Source organism: Furipterus horrens, unplaced genomic scaffold, assembly GCF_987537825.1.
Source record: "Furipterus horrens unplaced genomic scaffold, mFurHor1.1.pri manual_scaffold_5, whole genome shotgun sequence".
Lineage (NCBI taxonomy): Eukaryota > Metazoa > Chordata > Mammalia > Chiroptera > Furipteridae > Furipterus > Furipterus horrens.
Window position 1 is genome coordinate 186690360 of NW_028327175.1, and position 19131 is coordinate 186709490.

The 19131-nt window shown below is 38.7% G+C and overlaps 1 pseudogene; it reads left to right on the top strand.

Moving 5' to 3' along the window:
• Positions 1-695: 695 nt before the first annotated feature.
• On the top strand, positions 696-1097 carry LOC150010610 (NHP2-like protein 1 pseudogene; annotated as a pseudogene).
• Positions 1098-19131: the final 18034 nt, after the last annotated feature.

The following is a 19131-nucleotide window of genomic DNA, read 5'->3' on the forward strand; positions in this document are numbered from 1 at the left end:
TACTAGTCATTTCACAAATAACTGCTGCTCTCAGAAGAGACACTGCCTTTCTGGTCTCCATTCCCTCATCTCTTGTGTCCCCTCATCAGGTGATCAGTTAGTTAGTCTTTCTCTTTTCTCTGGTCCCTACTCTCTCATTCCTTACGGAGAGGGACTGGGCAAACGACTGACAGATAACTTGAACATGATATTCTTAAGGGAATGTCATTGTATCTGTGCTGTAGCTACTAAATGGCACACTTTCCACTCTCTACCCTAGGTAGACACCAAAAGCAAGCAGTGGTTTCCTCAAATGAAAGTAAACTTAGCTGAGAAGCTCTGGTGTCTGACGGAGCTATTGTATTCTAATAAAGGTTGATGTAATGAGTGGAAGGAAGGCATATTTGAGTTTATAATGAGGATGATCCTTTATCATTCCCAACAGATCCTGTGCTCTGAGTAGGCAGTAATGAAACAAGAGCCGCAGGACTCATAAGAACATAAATAAGCTGCCTAAGCACCTCATTGTAACTATGCTGCGATTAACTCCAGGTTGCTCACTTAGGCTTCCCTTCCCAGAACTCGTGGAGATTACCCAGGTAGGGAGGAAATTGAAAGAACGGTGTTAGTGTTCCTTTCATTTGAAGGGAACTACGAACTACTAGAACATGTGCAGCGCGTCCTTGGCGCTTCTTACAGAAAGGTGAGACCCCAGAATGACGGCAGCCATAACCGAGGCTGGTATAAATCCGAAGGCCACCCCTCTCGCAGATGCCCACTGCTCCAAAACACTATCGGACCTTGTTCAACAGCCATGTAACTACAAGCAGCTTCGGAAAGGAGCCAGTGCGGACACCAAAACCCTCAACAGAGGCATCTCTGTGTTCACGGTCATGGCTGCGGGTGCAGAGCCCCTGCAGATCAACCTGCACCCCCCACCCCCAATGCTGTGAGGACAAGACTGTACCCTATGTGTTTGTGCGCTCCCAGCAGGCGCTCAGGCAGCCCGTGGGGTCTCCAGGCCTGTCATCTCCTGCCCTGTCTCCATCAAAGAAGGCTCACAGCTGGAGCAGCGGATCCAGCCCATTCATCAGGCTATTGAAAGGCTCTTAGTCTAAACTGGCGGCTTCTGCCACACTCTCCTGCTGACGCCACCCCTGTCATTATGTAGCATAGCGTCAGTGCCAGCATGGAGTGTTTCCAGCTACCTGCCATTGGTATAAGATATTCTAGTAAATCTAGTGTTCACATTTTTGTGTTATTTTTGTTTCGCCTTACAGGTCGTCACCCCACCCTCCCCCCACCCCTGTCCTATATCTCCTCTTCCACCTTCTCTCTGCCATCTTTCCTTCCTTTTGAAAAATGAACAAAGGCCCCAAACAGGTGGAAACAGAGCGGTGACACCACTCAGAGGCCGGGAAGAGCCAGTGTGGAGATCCAGTTCCAGCTCTCAGGCACTGACTCCCTTCTGCGTGCAGGGCGGGATGAAGTCAGCACCACCCACGTGATTTCCCTCCTGGCTGGCCTGCAGAATCGTTCCATGCATGATTAAATGATCTAGGGGTTGCCTTGGCTCTCTAGGGGATTATGTGTCATTTGGGGAGGAAGCATGTATTCTGTGAGGTTTTTAGTTGTGTGCCCAAGTTTCACTTGCTAAGATACCCCTATTGTTTACTTTTGGTAATACGATGTTATGTCCGTCTCCCCCCACCCCCAAAGAGCAGCAGTACCTGGGAAGGCGGCAGAACAGCAGCACACCGAAGAGATGTGTGCCGCTAAATTCCAAAAGTGGCCTGGGCTAGTGAGACATAGGACAGTTGACCTGGGTCTTAAAGGAGTTCCAAATGACTGGAGAACATTGGGTCGACTAGTACTGGAATGAAGGATTCTGGGCAAGTCATGGAGACCTGGAAGATACAACAGAGATGATGGAGTCCAAGGAAACATCACCTCTTTGATGAACGGAGATTTCTTCAGTGGACACTTAGTACCAGCTCTGAGAGCCCTGACCCCCATTTCCTGTTATGATGTGGGTCAGATGTATGTGTCTTCATCACATCAGAAGGACAGTGCTCATGTGTCGTTCTTGTGAGGATTCTAGTAAAGAAATATATTCATATTCAAAAAATAAAATAAAATCAGTAAATAAAACATGTGCAGAGTGGGTCTCAAGAAAAGGCTTCAGAATGGGATGATCGAATCAAGAATCCAAAGGCAAGTGAGATGAGATGAGAGAGGTGACTCCTTGTGAAAGACTATCACAGGACAAAGGGGTGACTGGTAGAGTCTAAAAGTCAAGAGATTAAGAAAGGGCACCGCTCTCCAGCTGGCACTCTCTGCACTATTCCTTTTCCCTGCCCAGTAGCACAAATGAGTTTTCCTGCCATTTTGACAGAGCCACTTTTTGAATCAGATTGTACCTATATGCCTTATAAGGAAAGGGCTTAACAGATACCCAAAGGAATATTACTATTATTTCTTATTTTCCTGTTCACCTTCATTAAATCTCTCTACTGTTATTTAACTTCCTCGTTCAGCTATGAGTCAGAATAATGTCATCAGACCAAGTTTCCATAAAAATAAAGTTAAATAGGTACCTCTCTTGTGCCCTAATCTAATTATTGTATGCACTGAGAACGATTCTAAGGTCCGGCCTGGTCTCAGAAAGAGTGTGAGGACTAAACAGTGGTGACTGCTATGGATCATGCCTTACATTTTTAAACCATGTATCTTTAAAAATATACCTATGGACAAATATGATTTAAATACCTATATGAAAACCATGTGTTATCAGGACTGATTCTAGGGATCTGGAACCTACAACCCTGCTAGCATTAATTAAGTGAACTCTAGTTGGCCCTTGGCGTTCTTTAGCGAATCTATTTAGAGACCTTTGCAAATCCTCAATCTTTGTAACAGTGTTCAACTTTTACCAGTCATTTACTATGTTTCAGACACTGTTAGAAGTTCTTTGTATGTATTCTCTTTTTTTTTTATTTTTGGAACAGCATTATGAACTAGGTATTTTTATAAATGAGAAAACAGGCTTAGGGAAGTGAAGTAATTATTCTTAGTTACAAAGCATGATTAACTACCCTGCTTTTAGGTAATAGCACTAATTGAGATAAAGATGCAGGAGAGTCAGGTAGGAACAATCTCCTCCGACTCATAAATTGCTCTTTCACACCAGCCTCAATATTAACTCATTCACATTCCGGCTAGGCGTTTTATAGGCACTGCCTCACTGAACCTCCACAATGATTCTATTGGGTCACCAAGTAATCCTCAACAGTGACTGGCATGGTCAGTAGTTAATAATTACAATTGAACTGATACACAATAAGGAACAATTGTGGTCCTGATTATCTTTCATGGCTACATTTAGAATATTGCCTTTTTAAGAACAGAAAGGCAAGTGTGCAAGATATTGGAGGGCCATGTTCATTCTCTTTAATGGAATCATTCAATAAAATTGTGCTGAAGTATGAATATAGAGGAGATCTGGAAGTAGTAGAATGCTACACTTGTCTTTATTGCAAGATAATATCAAGCACAACTTCAATGCAGGTGAATATTTTATAAGTCTCACTTATTTATACTTTATTATGTATCTCATTTCTCTTTGGCCAGCTTTATAAGGTTTATTTTAAGGGCCAAATCAGCAATGGAAATTAAAACATCAGTAGAGAGGAGGAGAAAGATATTTTCTGTCAGCCATGTCTCTATTCCTTTATATGAAGTGTCTCTTGAGAATCTAGTACAAGTGATGTATTTTCATTAGTACTTTAAAGTACCATTTCTGATTTGACCAGTGAGGTCAAATCACGCTATGCTCATCCTCAGTCCTTTTGCTAGAAATCTCACATACAGATGGTTAGTAATTCATACAAGTAAGCAACAAACCACATAAGTAATTCTTCAAATTCAGACATTATCATTATTAATAGAGTAATGGCTGACTTCTTCTATTGTTTCTCACATGCATCCTCTTTTGGAAAGCAGGAGCCACTGTCCTTAACTCCTGTAATTATTCTGTTGTTTCATCTGAGAGACAGTGAGCATCCTGGGAAGAAGAATCTATTGGTAGAAATGGAGTCATTTCTGTACCATGTTTCTAGAAAGAAAATGTCTTATAACTAAGGAGTGACAGAAAAGATCATAAGTCCTAAATATCAAATGAAAAGCACCAAAATTATGTAGGTGAAAATATAGGCATAAATGAAATAGATGACAAGGACAGCAAGCACCATGCTGTCACAAATGGAGAAAGGAATTTGCACTTCCTTAGACCCAGGATCAAATCCTGTAAGCAGGTCTAACCAGCTAGATGACTGGACAGGTTACATAGTATTACTGAGGCTTTTCATTCGTCTGTGAATTTGAGACCTGGCATGCCAGGACTGTAGTGATCATTAAATGATTAAATGTGCACAAATAGTCTACATCATTTAAAAAACTGGCAAAGAGAAAGGAAATACTTAATAAACTATGCAGACAAATGAAATTTATAAGATATAGCCATTAGTAGTTCAATAAACACTAGTTCCTTTCCTGGCACTGCCCATCCCTCAAAAATAAATGTAGGATTTCATTTTTGTTCTAAATCCCTGTCATTTCAGGAAATATCTCTTTGCTAGTTTAATAAAAAAAAATGGAGGGGGAGTAAGAGAGAGAGAGAGAAAGACAGAGAGACAGAGAGAGAGAGAACCAAAACAAATCTGTTTTGCACAGAAGGGAAGTTCAGTTCTTTGCTAAAGAATGTTTATGTCCACCTTAAGGTAGAATAGAAGGGTTGTCAAGTTTCTTATTTTCCCAAGAAGACTGACAATTAATATAGTTTATTTTGATATTTGCCTCTCATCTTTTCTAGATAACAGAAAATAAATGTCCTTTTAGGAAACATTTCCCCATGCACACCCTTATCTCCCATCTGCCAAAATGTTTCAAGTGGATACTGGTTCTAGGATTAGGCTCCTGTCCTAAGCTTGACCAAATTAAAAAATCTCAAGAATATATTATTTGAAACAAGAAGAAAAATACTTTTCTTCAGGATGGTAAGCCAGGGGCCACCCTACAATAGCATTTCATCCAAAAGGATTGACAGAAAGAGGTGTAGCGTGTGTAAATAGACACCTAAACACCAGGGGGTGCTAGAGAGGCACAGAGGAAGGGCATCTAAACCAATCTGGATTTCGGGAACCACAGAAACTTTCCGGGGGGGGATGGTCTGACTTAGCTAGAAAATAAATACGGATAAAGCATGTCATAAAAAGGAAACAACACATGCAAAGATGTCGGGGAATCATAGAAGAGATGGAGATCTTGGAAGTGGAAAGAAATTAAGACTAGCTGGAGCCAGATTATGAGCAAGGACCTCGTGCTTTGTGAGGTTGTAGGGCTTCACATAATTTGTTTAATTTTATTTTAAATCCACACCCCTTAACTGAAAAAGACAGCACTGATATCCACTGCAAATAAGTAAGGCAGATGACAGGAGTCCTAATTTCTGAGTGAGGAGAACTAGAATCTTTGAATAATATGCCAATTCAAGGATATGGAATGGAATATAGTTATAAAGAGGGAAGGTGTTGGATAGAAGCTACTGCCAGGCAAATGGGTCTACATTCTTAGTAAATAAAGAGAGACATACTACAATCTTCTATAATTTTTGCTTGGACTGTGTTCTTGTGTGCACATAAAAGGTGCCCCCTCCAACCCCTCCATTCTATATCTTTTCCCTTCTTTAAACCCTTGGAGGTGACATTCTATACAGAACTGTGTGTGGACAAGCTCTTCCTACCAATGCCTGACACACCATTATGATTTGTCTTTCACAAATGTGGTTTTGTCATTTTCTTTATTATCACAAAATGCCTGTGTATGAAACTCTCCTAAGTGAAAGAAACTCTGTGTCTGAGAACCATTCTAGGAGAAAATCTTGAAAATCAGTCTTACCTGGAGCCCCTGGAATACATGATTTCAATTGATGTATATCCTCACCACAAAGCATCTTTTTTTCTCTATAATATTTTCTTAACAAATATCTACACACTTTAAAATTTTTTTCATTCTAAGTTTTATACTAGGCACGAGACATTGAAACAAAGATAACATTTGGATAATTTCTACTCACACAACAGTTCCTCTCTTATCTAAGCTATATCTTAATTTTTAATCTTGTATTACAGTTATTATAACAACGTGGTAGTAAAATGAACAGGGATTTTGGAGAATAGGCTTCCCTAAGTTCAAATTGAAGCTCTAACATTGATCCATTTGTGAATTTTAAATATTTATGTACACCTCCAAATCTTAGTTCCCTTAGAGAACAATAATACTAACTTTATGGCAGAAGTAAAAAAATAATGCACATAAACTGCCTTGTCCTGTACATAGAAGTGAACCACAATTCTGGCTTTTTTTTTTTTTAAACCTCCTACTAATCTGAATATTCCTTGAAGGCAGAAGCCTTTTGTATTTTGATCTAAATATATTTCAAAGCACCTGGCTGAGTGCTAAGCAAAGAGTGAGGATTCAATAAAAAGGGAAAGGATATATAGCAAGGAATATATAACTGGGAGAAGGAACTTAGTTATTGACATTTTCAAATATATGGAGTTTGAAAGTAGGTGGAGAATTATGAGAGAGCATCAGTGTGTATGCATAATATACATTATGTACATGTGCATAATGCGTGAAAAGACTGAGGTGTCAAATTCAAACAACCTTCACTATTTTACCAAAATAAAACTATCATAATTTGATATGAAAGTCCAACCTGTCTTCTTCTGTTGTTTGGTGGAGGGAAGAGGGTTATATGTTTTTCAGAACCAAAACTGGCATCTGGACACAACCAGAAACCAGATGTGATAATGATACATCTTTCAGGAGCCTGTGCCATTCGCAGCTGGATCATGCAGTCATGATGGAGGGTGTTTGGTATGATACACAAGCAGAGAGTCTTTCTTTGACGCTCCAATCAGGGGCGTGTCTCAGACAATTGGGGCGTTCTGTCTTAAAATGCTCTAAACACCCAACATATAATCTCCTTAGAATTGACCTTTCTCCCACCTACCTTGATACTGCAATTTAAATGCTTCCTGTGGTTATGGAAATTACATGTCAGAGTAACTAATTACAGGTCATAAAAATAAAAAGGAAACAGGGAAGAAGCCTTACAGTAACGACTGAGAAGACAGAGTCAGGGGTGGACTGAAACTAATTGGCTTCCTGATAGAATTCTTCTCCAGGGTGTCCAGGCAGCCCTTTAATATAATGAGTGTTTGCCAAGATCAAAGGCTTCTGAAAGCCCTCAGGTACAGTATGAAATGGCTCAAGAGAATAAAGTGTAATAGGCCCCAAGGTTTCTGGACTCAAACAAGATGTCATCCAAAAATGTGGTACAGTTTAGTTTCAATGATTGTATTCAATTTCTCCTATAACTAGGAACAAATAACCTTACTTGCATTTTATGGGTAAGATGAAGCTGAGATACAGAAATATTTGCTCTGTTGAACAATTCTTGAATTGAAATAAGTGTTCCAATGATCCGAGGTAAGACTCTACCTATGATATCTCACAGCCAGGTCATTTATAAATGCCTATTGTTTTAATTATTCATGAAATGTATATTGCATTCAATTCTGTCATTTTTCTAGTTAAATTTGTCTAATCACTTTAATCAGACAAGTGATCAAACACAGATAAAGCAGAAGTCTTACATTGAAGACATTGTTACCCTTGAGATACTCTAATAATAATATGCATTCAGAAAATGATCTAACAATATATTTTGAGTCAGATGAATTGTAGAGAGTAGGTGCACAGAGATAAGCATAGGCTGTGATTCCAAGGGACATAATCTCAAAAGACATGACATTTAGGTGGATCTTTTAAATAAGTGCAACTCAGATGGATAGAAAAATGGAATAAGAATTTGTAAGCCTGAACATTATCTTTACTGTTGTGGAATCTTGTGTGATAGAGTGGGAGGGACCTGTTTGCTTCTGAGGCTTCATCCTGAGATGAAGAGTAAGAGAAGAGTGTCCAGCGTGATTATGCCAGATGAAAAAGACTGTACTTTGGGGTCTAGGATGTTGGATTCTTATCCCATGGGGAAAAACACAGAGTGATTATCAATAGAGAGGCACCTTTGTAAAGTGATTCTGGCTTAAGTGTGCTAATCATTGATTAAAATTAAGGCACCAAAATTGAGGCTGCAGAATATATGTAACATCTAATAGTCTAAATAAGGTAAAAGAGTGGAAGCAAAGAGAAGGAGAAAGATTCCAGACATAGTAAAAAGGTCTATTTCACTGTAACTAGACTCTTTTCAAGGAATCCTGATTTTTCTTGTTTTCTTTCCTCATTGGAGACTTAGACAAGGTGAGCACTCAAGTTATTTGGGGGGGGGGCAGGGAGAGGGGGAGGGAGACAGAGACAGAGACAGAGAGGGAGAGAGAGATTGGCTTAGAGGAAAGAACATTAGATTAAGACAGAGTAATTGCTTTTACTTTTTGAAATTATCACTTACTGGCCTTGTAAACAAAAGACAAGTTCATAATCTTTGGTAACTAATTTTTCTCAGTTGAAATAGTCTTATAAGGTTGCTGTTGAACTTCTCCTGGCTTTACCACATCTCTCATCCTTCCCAGGGAGCTGTATTCATACTCTGGCTTTTGTTACCACTTAAGTACAATTAATATCCAAACTGTATCTTTAATCCAGATTTCTCTCCAAATTTCTAGACCATTATGTCAGCCTGATTGCCTGACATCTCCAGCCAGAGGAGCATAACTGTCTTAAAATCAACAGGTTACAAAAAAAAAAAAAGAAAAAGAAATACCCCCTCCCTTTTCCATCCCATCATCATCGAGAGTCTACCTCTCCTCCTGCACTCTTTATCCTAATGGATAAAACCTTCAAACCTTTTCTTTCTCAGAGGAATTCATATCTAAACTAGCTGGGAAAAAAGGAATTTATGTCAGTAACCTAAAGATGGTGAAAACCCAATAGGTTAACTCTTCCAAAGGCAGTTTTGTGTTTTTATATATAATACTTTACATTGGTATGAACCTGTGTAGTCTATGAAATGTAGTTTCAAAACAATTCATAACTTGAAGACATAATAATCAATTTTAATGATAAAATGTATTCTGTAATGAGAGATTATTAAAAATAAAAGTGTTAGATTAGGAAAACCACCAGACATCAATTATGCTTCAATATCCATGGAACAAACTCTCTTCTCTATCCAAAAGCCATCTGGCCATATTTACCTTAGATTTTTAATACTTGGTAGTTATTTACAAAGTACTGAGTTTAAAAATGAAAACATATTTATCTAATTTTCATTGTGTCAGTGTATGATTCAAGGATTGAAGGGTACACACAGACATACACACCTTTATGCACAAGCAGCTGAAACAGCTGCCTCCCAAACACAAAATTCAAGATGCCAAATACAGAGCAGACTGAGGGCAGTGAGCATCGTTGCACGATTTATAAAACTCTACATTCATCTCTCTATATTTTCTCCAGCTAAATCTTTGTGCCTTGTGCTTACAAATTTCAAAACATTGCAGGGACACTTGACTCTGTAGACTCTCAGGGATCATGAAATGAGAAATATAATAGGGCACAGGATATAAAGGGAGGAGGAAAATGAACTCTTCTTTGAATGAAAAATATAACACACTCAGGTCTGCCTTCCTTCACCCAGAGTGGAAGAGAACCCTAGAAAAATGATCAGGAGTAATAACTTTATGTATGTTCCCTGTTAAGAATGACATGAAGAATTAGGCCAAAAGATTGTAATCTTTCATCTTATTTTATTAGTGTATTTAATAGCTTTATGGTGATATAATTCACAAACCATAAAGTTCACCCTTTTAAAGGGTACAATACAAATTTTTGGTATGTTTGAAAATTTTGCAACTATCACCACTATTTAATTTTAAAACATATTCTAATTTTGTCACTCTACAAGAGCTATTTAGAAGTTACATCTATCTATCCCCTTCCTCAGCCCTATAAAACATTGATCTACTGTTGTCTTTATAGACTTGCCAGTTTGGGACATTTCATATCAATGGAATCATAAAACATGTGATTTTTGGTGACTGGTTCCTTTCACGTATATTAACGTTTTCAAAGTTTACCCAAATTTCAGCATATATTGATACTCCATTGATATTGCTGCAGAATAATATTTCATTGTGTGAATACATGACATTTTTTTTTCAGTTATTGAGATGACAAACACCTCTAGGTTCTTCACATTTTGACAATTATGAATAATGCTGCCAAGAACATTTGAGTACAAGTTTTTGGGTGGGCATGTTTTCATACTTTTGGTATATATGTAGCATTGGGATTCTTAGATTATACCGGTAACTGGTTAACCTTTTGAGAAACTTCTAGACTTTTCCAAAGCAGCTGCACCATCGTTCATTCTCAATGATGTATAAGGGTTCCAATTTCTTCACATCCTTATCAAAACTTCTTATTATCTGTCTTTTCAATTATAGCCATTCAGGTAGACATGGTATAGTATGGTTTCTATTTTTCTTTCCCTGGTGGCTAATAATGTGGAGCATCTTCTCATGAGCTTATTGACCAAATGCATGACTTCTCTGAAAAGCTTGTATGCTTTGGGCATGAATGATGAACGTAGATTTTTTTTGGAACAAAAGAATTTTCTAGATTGACGATTCACAAAGATAAAGCCAGGCATCTGGGTGACTAATCCGTTTTTTAAGGCTTTTATAAAGATTTGAAAAGGACTTTAGTTGTCATCCTCTGGCCAGTGATTTACCAACTGAAGTATGACATTTAAATACCCAATTTTTAAAATATATATTTTACCTATCAGTGTTAATAGGTCACAAAATCACAATTGGTCTCACTCAGAATCCAATCTGAGTATATGATTCAGGGGTCATCTTGCACACATGACATTTTTCATATTTCTCTTATGGGAATATGGGAGTGAGTAGAGATGTTTAAGTCACTTGTCTGGTGCAAGACAATGAGAAACTGCTCATTAGTAGCCTCGTGAGGCTTTCATTTTAAGAAACTACAGAAACTGGATATAAGAGATGAATATGAGTCATAGTGGGGATGCCTGGTATCAACTTGCAGGGATCCTTTCATTATCTACCAGGACATGTGGGTTCCATGGCCTAACCTGAAAGAAATGACTAGAGCTAACATTTATTAAGAAATGGACAACGGGGAGGGATATGATTGCGGGAGAGGGGGTGGGATGGGTGGGGGAGAGAAATTAGGGGAAAAGGGGACAACTGTAACTGAAAAACCAAAATAAAAAAAAATTAAAAAAAAAAAAAGAATTTCACTCTAAACCACTAAACCACCCCTATCCTTGTTTAACACATTAGACATCTCAATACAACTAAAACACACATGTTCTGTTACAGCAATCCCATATACAGTACTATATAGCATTATCATGGGCTCAGATAATAAAGGTAAATATGTATATGCTTATTAAATTATGTGATGCTATACAAAAAGTAGCATAGTTAATTTATATACATACAGACACTATCCACATGGAGAGAGTGATCGCTTCTATATAGCACAGGCACCATGGAGCTTCATAGAAAGTTGAAATGTAGATTCAGAAGGGCAAGAGTCCCACTTTAAGAGTCTGAAAAGCTATAACTTTAATATAGAATCTGAATTTTATCTCAGAAGAAAAGGTATTCCGGTATAAAAAGTATATCTGGGCTCTGACTTGAGATACATACCAAGTCTGTAGAAAATCCTGTTGTTACAAGGAGTCCTTTGAACAATGGGGAGGAAAATGCCACTATTGCATGAATTTATGCCTCACGTGCCTAATCTGTTCAATGATTATGGCAACAGGAATTTGGGCCAAGTGTTCTTTGGATGCGCTTTACCAGCACTTCAGCCCCAAATTTAAAATCTCAGATTGTGATGTTAATAGGAGCGGTCTTTGTCTTTAAGTATCTTGCATTACTGGAAAATAGAAAACGGATTTTAAAGTGTGGAAATTATTTAATTGTGGTCTAGGCAATACCACTCCCCAAATTAACTTTGGTTTTCATGTGTTAAAGAAAAGACTGATTACAACAGAAAAAGGGAACATTCCACAGGTGGATTACTTATCAGAGAACAGAAAGAACATAGACAATTAAGATACGGAGATGTATTTTGTAAAAGCATTTTGGTCAGGAAGGTAAACAAAAGGTTTGATTTTGAAGACTGAGACTTTGGGACAATATATAACAACCTTAGATGAGAGAAGTCAGAGAAACACATTGTAGACATCTTCAAATATCCAAAAGAGCTGTCAAATGAGAGGAGAGGTTAGCTTTATTTTTAGGATTCCAAGGCTAAAATGAGCATCAGTGAGTGGCATGCCCAGGGTTAAGCCTTGCTTGGATACGGGAAAGATTTTCAAAACTGCTCAATATGGATAAGGCTTCTGAAACAGTGGTGATTTTCTTTCAGTATAGATATGTAAATGATGATTAAAGGAATACTTGATGGGGCTGTTCCAAATAGATTTTAGCATTAGACATAGTGAGGAAGAAAAAGGTAATTAGAGAATAGAGGTCAAAGACCCTCAGCTTTTTCTAGTCCATCCAGATGTCCCCATTTCAAGCCTGAGTGTTCCTGGGAATAATATAGAAAGGAGATTCTTCTTACAGCTTATTTTAGCCCAGACAGTCTCTTTTAAAACACTCTATGTAGTATATACTCTGGTCTATATATTATGATAGTTCTCTTTATATTCATTATATTATTTTTATCTCTTCTCTCAGGGGTATATAGGAATTTAAAGATGAACAAATGAAGCTTTGAGAGTTTATGTAGCTGGTGTGCAATGGAGCAGGTTTTTTATTTTAGACTATTTTGATTTTGAAGCTTCTCAATCACTACACAGACTGCACACAGCGTCTTTTTTATGTTTAGAAAACACAGGATGCTCTTGAATATGAGGTGAAAGATTTGCCTTCAGGTTTGTGACCCAAGCACTCAAAGGGAACTTTTGAGATTGCCAGGTTCCCTACCTGCCCCTGTGAGCTCAGCTGGTTTCTGTGGGTTTATGAGTAAAAATTAATTCAAGGGGAAGGGCCAAGGGCCAAGGGAGAAGTAGCAAAAGAAAATGTGAGAAAAATGTATTTTCAAATGGAATGATGTTTATGAAATTAATGCCCCAGACTACCTGCCCATGTGTAAGGCAACTCCACTCTCAGTGCAATACAGAGCTTTCTCCAAATGAGCTGGATGGGCATAAATGTGGTGAACGTATAAAGCAACCCCCAAATACAAACACAATCTGTATGATCTGTTCCAGAGGAGGGAGCCATGCCCTTGGTGCTGTAAATTTCAATTCCCCAGGTCTTCACATCAAAGTAAGGGCAAGTGGCCCTTTGTGATAGCAGGCAGCTCTGTTTACTTCTTTATTCCTTCCCCCAGGATGAAAAAAGGAAAATAAGAAAATCATGTTTCCCTTTTTTTCCCATTTCAAGCTGATGAAATTTTTCTAAATTAAAATTGGATCTGGAAAAGTAAAGGTTGGTTCAACCTTGACACTTTCTTCATTAACAGTAAATCAACTTTTAGCTGACTTTGCTTCCAGCTCTTTTATTAAATGAAGAGGTTTGAAGCTGCCATCATTATGGGCTGATATAACATAGGATATATATACAGAATTATCAAGAGCAGAGGCAAGAGGCAATTATTAGTTAGATAAGTATACTTATTTAAAAAAATATTTTGTTTATTTTGAGAGAGCAAGGAAGGGAAGGAGAAAGAGAGGGAGAGAAACATCAATGTGTGGTTGCCTCTCTTGTACCCACAACTGGGGAACTGGCCTACAACCCAGGCATGGGCCCTTGACTGGGAATCAAACTGCAACCCTTTGGTTCACAGGCCAGCACTCAATCCACAGATTCATACCAGCTAGGACAATTATACTTATTTTATATGTATAATAGCACTGTAAATATACCATCCTATTAACTCTAAGGATAACTACTTTTCTGCAGAAAGCAAGAAGGTAATATGCTATTTTCATGACATCATATCAAGAAAAATACTATTTTTTAAACATATTTATAAGAATTTTTAACTGATTGATTTGGGGGGAAGAGAGAGAGAGAGAGAGAGAGAAAGAGAGAGAGAGAGAGAGAGAGAGAGAGAGAGAGAGAGAGAAGAGAAAGCCATCAATTTGTTGTTCCATTTATTGATGCATTTGTTGGTTGATTCTAATATGTGCCCTGACCAGGGATCAAACCCACAACCTTGGCATATTAGGGCAATGCTCTAACCAACTGAACTGAGAAAATACTATTGACATGATTTATCACAGTTTATGTGAACATGATTATCATACTGAGGTAGTATTTGTTAGCTTTCTCTGTTGTAAAGTTAACGTTTTCTAAAGGAAGTGCCATAAGGATTGGGAAGTTAAGCATAACCTCTCTGAGGGCAGAGTATCTACATAAATTAATTAGAAGCCTGCTGAATAAGAGATTTGAGGGTTTTTTATTTTATTTTGATGAGATAAAATGTAGTACTTTTCCTCTTATGGGTTGTACTTTTGACATCATGCTTTTGCAAGGCTAAATTCTGCATATTTGCTCCTGTGTTGTTTTCTAAGTGTTTTACTATTTCATTTAAATATGTGATTTATTTGGGTTGATTTTGTACAAGCTTTGTACAAGGTCTGAAATTTCAGTGACATTTGTATATTTAGATTTTTGGTGTCCAATTGCTTCAGTACCATTTGTTGAAGAGACTATTCTTCTATCTAATTGCTTTTGCACTTTATCCAAATATATTTGGGTGTATTTGTGTGTGTCTATATATGGTTTCTTCATTATATTCCATTGATCTATGTGTCTATATCTCTGGCAATATGGCACTCTCTTGCTTTTCACAGCTACCCAGCAGATTCTAATGTTGGATATATTCTCCTACTTTATTCTTTTTTATAAAGATTGTTTTAACTATCCTAAGACAACTAACTTTACATATAACTTTAGAACAGGCCTGTCTATAGGTACTACAACATGTTGGGAATTTGATAGGAATCACATTAACACTAGAGATCAATTTTTTAAATTGATGTTTTCTTTTTTAAAAAAGACCGAATTTATTTATTTTTAGAGAAGGCTGAAGGGAAGGAGAAAGAGAAGGAGAGAAACAGCAATGTGTGGTTGCCTCTCATGCGTCCCCAACTGGGGACCTGGCCTGCAACCCAGGCATGTGCCCTGACTGGGAATCAAACCGACAACCCTTTGGTTCACAGGCCGGTGCTCAATCCACTGAGTCACACCAGCCAGGGCAATATGTTTTCCACTTTGCATCTTCCAAACCGAAAACATGATATGTCTCTCTACTTACTTATGTCTTCTTTGATACAATATGGCATATCTTAGAGATAGTTGTTTATGCCTGTGGCAGTTCTGAACTGGAGGCTTTTGAAGTGCCCTGTCCTAATACATGGGAGACAATAAGGAAACCCAAACAACTCACAACTGTGTCATTCCTTGAGTCCTGAGATTCCTAGGCAGTGTGCCTTGTAATTCCCATGTTCCAGGGGCATTCTCTGCTTCTTGCTGTGCTATTCTCAAAGCTTTTCAGTTTTGGGAGGAAGGATCTGGAAGGGGTGGGAATACTCCCTCTTGGCAGAACCATTAAGTCTTTTTTTTTTTCATTTTTAATGTAACTTAAGTAGAAATTTTAAGCACTGAATTTGTTAGTTTATTTATTTCTATTTGTTTGTTTGCTTATTAGTTTGTTTATTTCTGTAGCCTTGTTGTATAAAAGAAACATATATTGTTAGCCTACACACATGCACATACACATATGCTTGATGGTCATATGCAGTAGGCAGTTGCTTTTCTTATAGTCTTATTTAGGTATGGACTTTATCACTGTTAATCAAAAGTGATTAATTAACCATGAGTTTACTGCATGATTTGAATTGTTAGTATTCAATTTCCTACTGAAAAGACATTCATCACTGTATTCATAGCCAAGGCCATTACTAAACCATTCCCAGCATCTTATCTTTACTGCTATCGTACCTAGATCCATATTTCATATGATCATAGTTTTTAAATAAAATTATAGTCAGAATAAAGGCTTGTGTATTTGTAAATGAAGGAGGGTAACTTAATTATTGACATGAGGTGCTCTTTTGGTTCCAATATCTCTCTTTACAAAAAAGGAACAAGGAGTCTTTTAACCATATTTCTCCACCAACTGGGAAGGAACATGTAAGTGTAAGCATATTAAAGCATCAAAAGAAGCATCAACAGTGAAGTTGTAGAAACAGAAAGGAAATTAATCTAAGTATTTTATACACTATAGTTATAAACAAAGCATAGCAAAAACAGGGGGAGCATGTTTCAGAAAATTGTTAAGTCTTATATGAACATAGTTGAAAAATAGTTCTGTATGTGTGCTTTAGATTCCCATTTCTGATAGTAGTTACCTTGCATTCATATTTTTTCTAAATCAAAGTGTTTCTCAATTTTTATAAAATTACTTCAAGTATATAAACATAGGAGAGTGCAAAACAATAAATCATTGCACTAAAAGTCATCAGTCATAACCTAAATATAAAACCGTGAGGTAGTAAAAACTGATAGAGATTATGTTATAACAGCCTTTCTTTCAAAAAGAATTTTTTTTTTTCAGACTTCCGGCCAAGATGGAGGCTTAGACGGACACGCTAGGTCTCCCTCTACAACTATACAGGAATACAACTACTTCAAAACAAAGGATAACTAGAAATTCCAGAAAATAAAACTACACGGAAGTCCAACATATGAAGTTATAAACCAACGGTGCCATTTGGGCAGGTAAGAGTTAAAGTGGGCAGTGCTGTTTGCGGTCGCACCCGGAGCGGCGGGCGGCGAGGAGTCCCGGTGGCCAAGCCCCTGGCCTGGCGGTGCGCGACCCGGCGAGGAGTCCCGGTGGCCAAGTCCCTGGCGGTGCGCGACCCCGGCGAGGAGTCCCGGTGGCCAAGTCCCGGGGGGTGCGCGACTCCGGAGCTGGGGAGAGCGGCTACGCAAGCCCCTGGCGGTGCGCGACCCCGGCGAGGAGTCCCGGAGGCCAAGTCCCTGGTGGTGCGCGACCCCGGCGGGGAGTCCCGGTGGCCAAGTCCCGGGCGGTGCGCGACTCCGGAGCTGGGGAGAGCGGCCGCCGCATCGCCTTGAACAGTGAGGCCCAGGGGGGCGGGAGGACGGATCCCGGTCTCCTAGCTGAATAACTGTGTGAATCCATCTTGGACCCCCGCCCCCACAGAAAGCACCACAGGGCTACGAAATAGGTCGCGGACAAGCAGGCGCCGGTCGCTAATTTGTGACGCGTACGCAGGCACTGCCCCCACAGCCAGCCCAAGAAAACAAAAAGCATCTGTCAAAATGAGGCAGGCAACTTTAGAAATACCGGTAACACAGCTCACCAGGCAGCAGATAGAGAACCTGACAGATGAACAGATAAGAAACCTGTCAGAGGCTCAGTTCTGGGCCATTGTTATCAGGTGGCTTACAGAATTCACAAAAGAGCAGGAAAAAGATATGAAAGAAGCGAAAAACTTTCATAACGAAAGGAACAAAACCGCATACGAGATAGAAGGAAAGGAAATAAAATCCAGAGTTCATTTCAACAAACTGGAATTTGGAGAAGAAACAAGCAGTCAACCAATGCAGAGAGAGGAAATGGGAAGCAACAACGAAAGGATCAGAAACCTCTGGGACAGCTATAAAAGGCCCAACATAAGAATCATTGGTTTGCCAGAGAATGAGGAAGATGAACTAGAACTTGAAAAATTGAGTGAAAATATAATAAAGGAGAACTTCCCAGACTTGGGAAAGGGAATAGACCTGCAGGTCCAAGAAGCAAGGAGAGTTCCCAAGAGACTGGACCCAGGGAGAACCACTCCAAGACACATTATAATCAAAATGTCAAAAATTAAAGATAAAGAGAGAATCTTAAAAGCAGCAAGAGAGAAGAAAAGAATTATGTACAAAGGGGTCCCAATTAGACTATCAGCTGACTTCTCAAGGGAAACCCTACAGGCAAGAAGAAACTGGCAAGAAATATTCAAAGTAATGAAAATCCAAAACCTACAACCACGAATACTCTATCCAGCGAAATTGTCATTCAGAATAGAAGGACAGAGAAAGTGTTTCCAGGACAAAATAAAACTGAAAGAGTTCATTAGATCCAAACCACTGTTATATGAGATGTTAAAGGGACTGGTTTAAAAAAAAAAACAGAAGCTAGGGAGATGAAACAAAGGCAAACTAAATAGGCAACGAGAGGGAAAGAGGAACTGTGGGTACGGGAAGCACATTGGGGGGAGGTCAACAGGGAGGGGGAGTGGGGAAAGGGAGGGAGATGATATAGGAATTGGGGATCAAGGTAGGAGGGAATGGAATAGACGGAGAGAGGTTGGGAGGAACTGTATGCACAACTAATGGACATAATCTAAAAGGGGGGGACAACTGGAGGGAGGAGGGCCACCGGGTGGAGGGGAGCAGAGGGAAGGGAAATTGGCACAAATGTAATAATTTAATCAATAAAACACATTAAAAAAAAAATTAAAAAAAAAAAAAAAAAAAAAAAAAGAATTTTTTTTTTCAATAACATAATGGCATATTGTTATTTACATCCAATAAGCTATCTGACTTGTGTATACACGAAGAATAAAGACATTTTGATTTCTCACTTGGCTACCTCATTGTATTTAGTGTAAAAAGCCTTCAAAAATAGGTTGCTGGTGATACGCTGTTACTACATAAAAAATAGTAAAATTATCCATTGCAAAAGTAGAAAGCATCTTGCAAAAGTTAAGGATTATATATCAACCCTGTCTACATGAATTAAAACTGAGTCGAAAACAGAATAGTTTAGGAAAGGATTTAATCGGGATGAATAAAACATAAAGTGAGCTAGAGCTGAGATTTTTAGAGCCCGAACTTTAATTCACCATGCACACATGCCGGCTCTGTCAAGGTTCTGAGTCCTCCGATAAGGGCACCGGTTTTTACCATGTGTTTCTGAGCCATCAGAAAGGCTGGACGCAACGTTGTCTGGATGCAAAAGCAAGTGCTCTGAAAATGAGCCTTGAATGGTTGG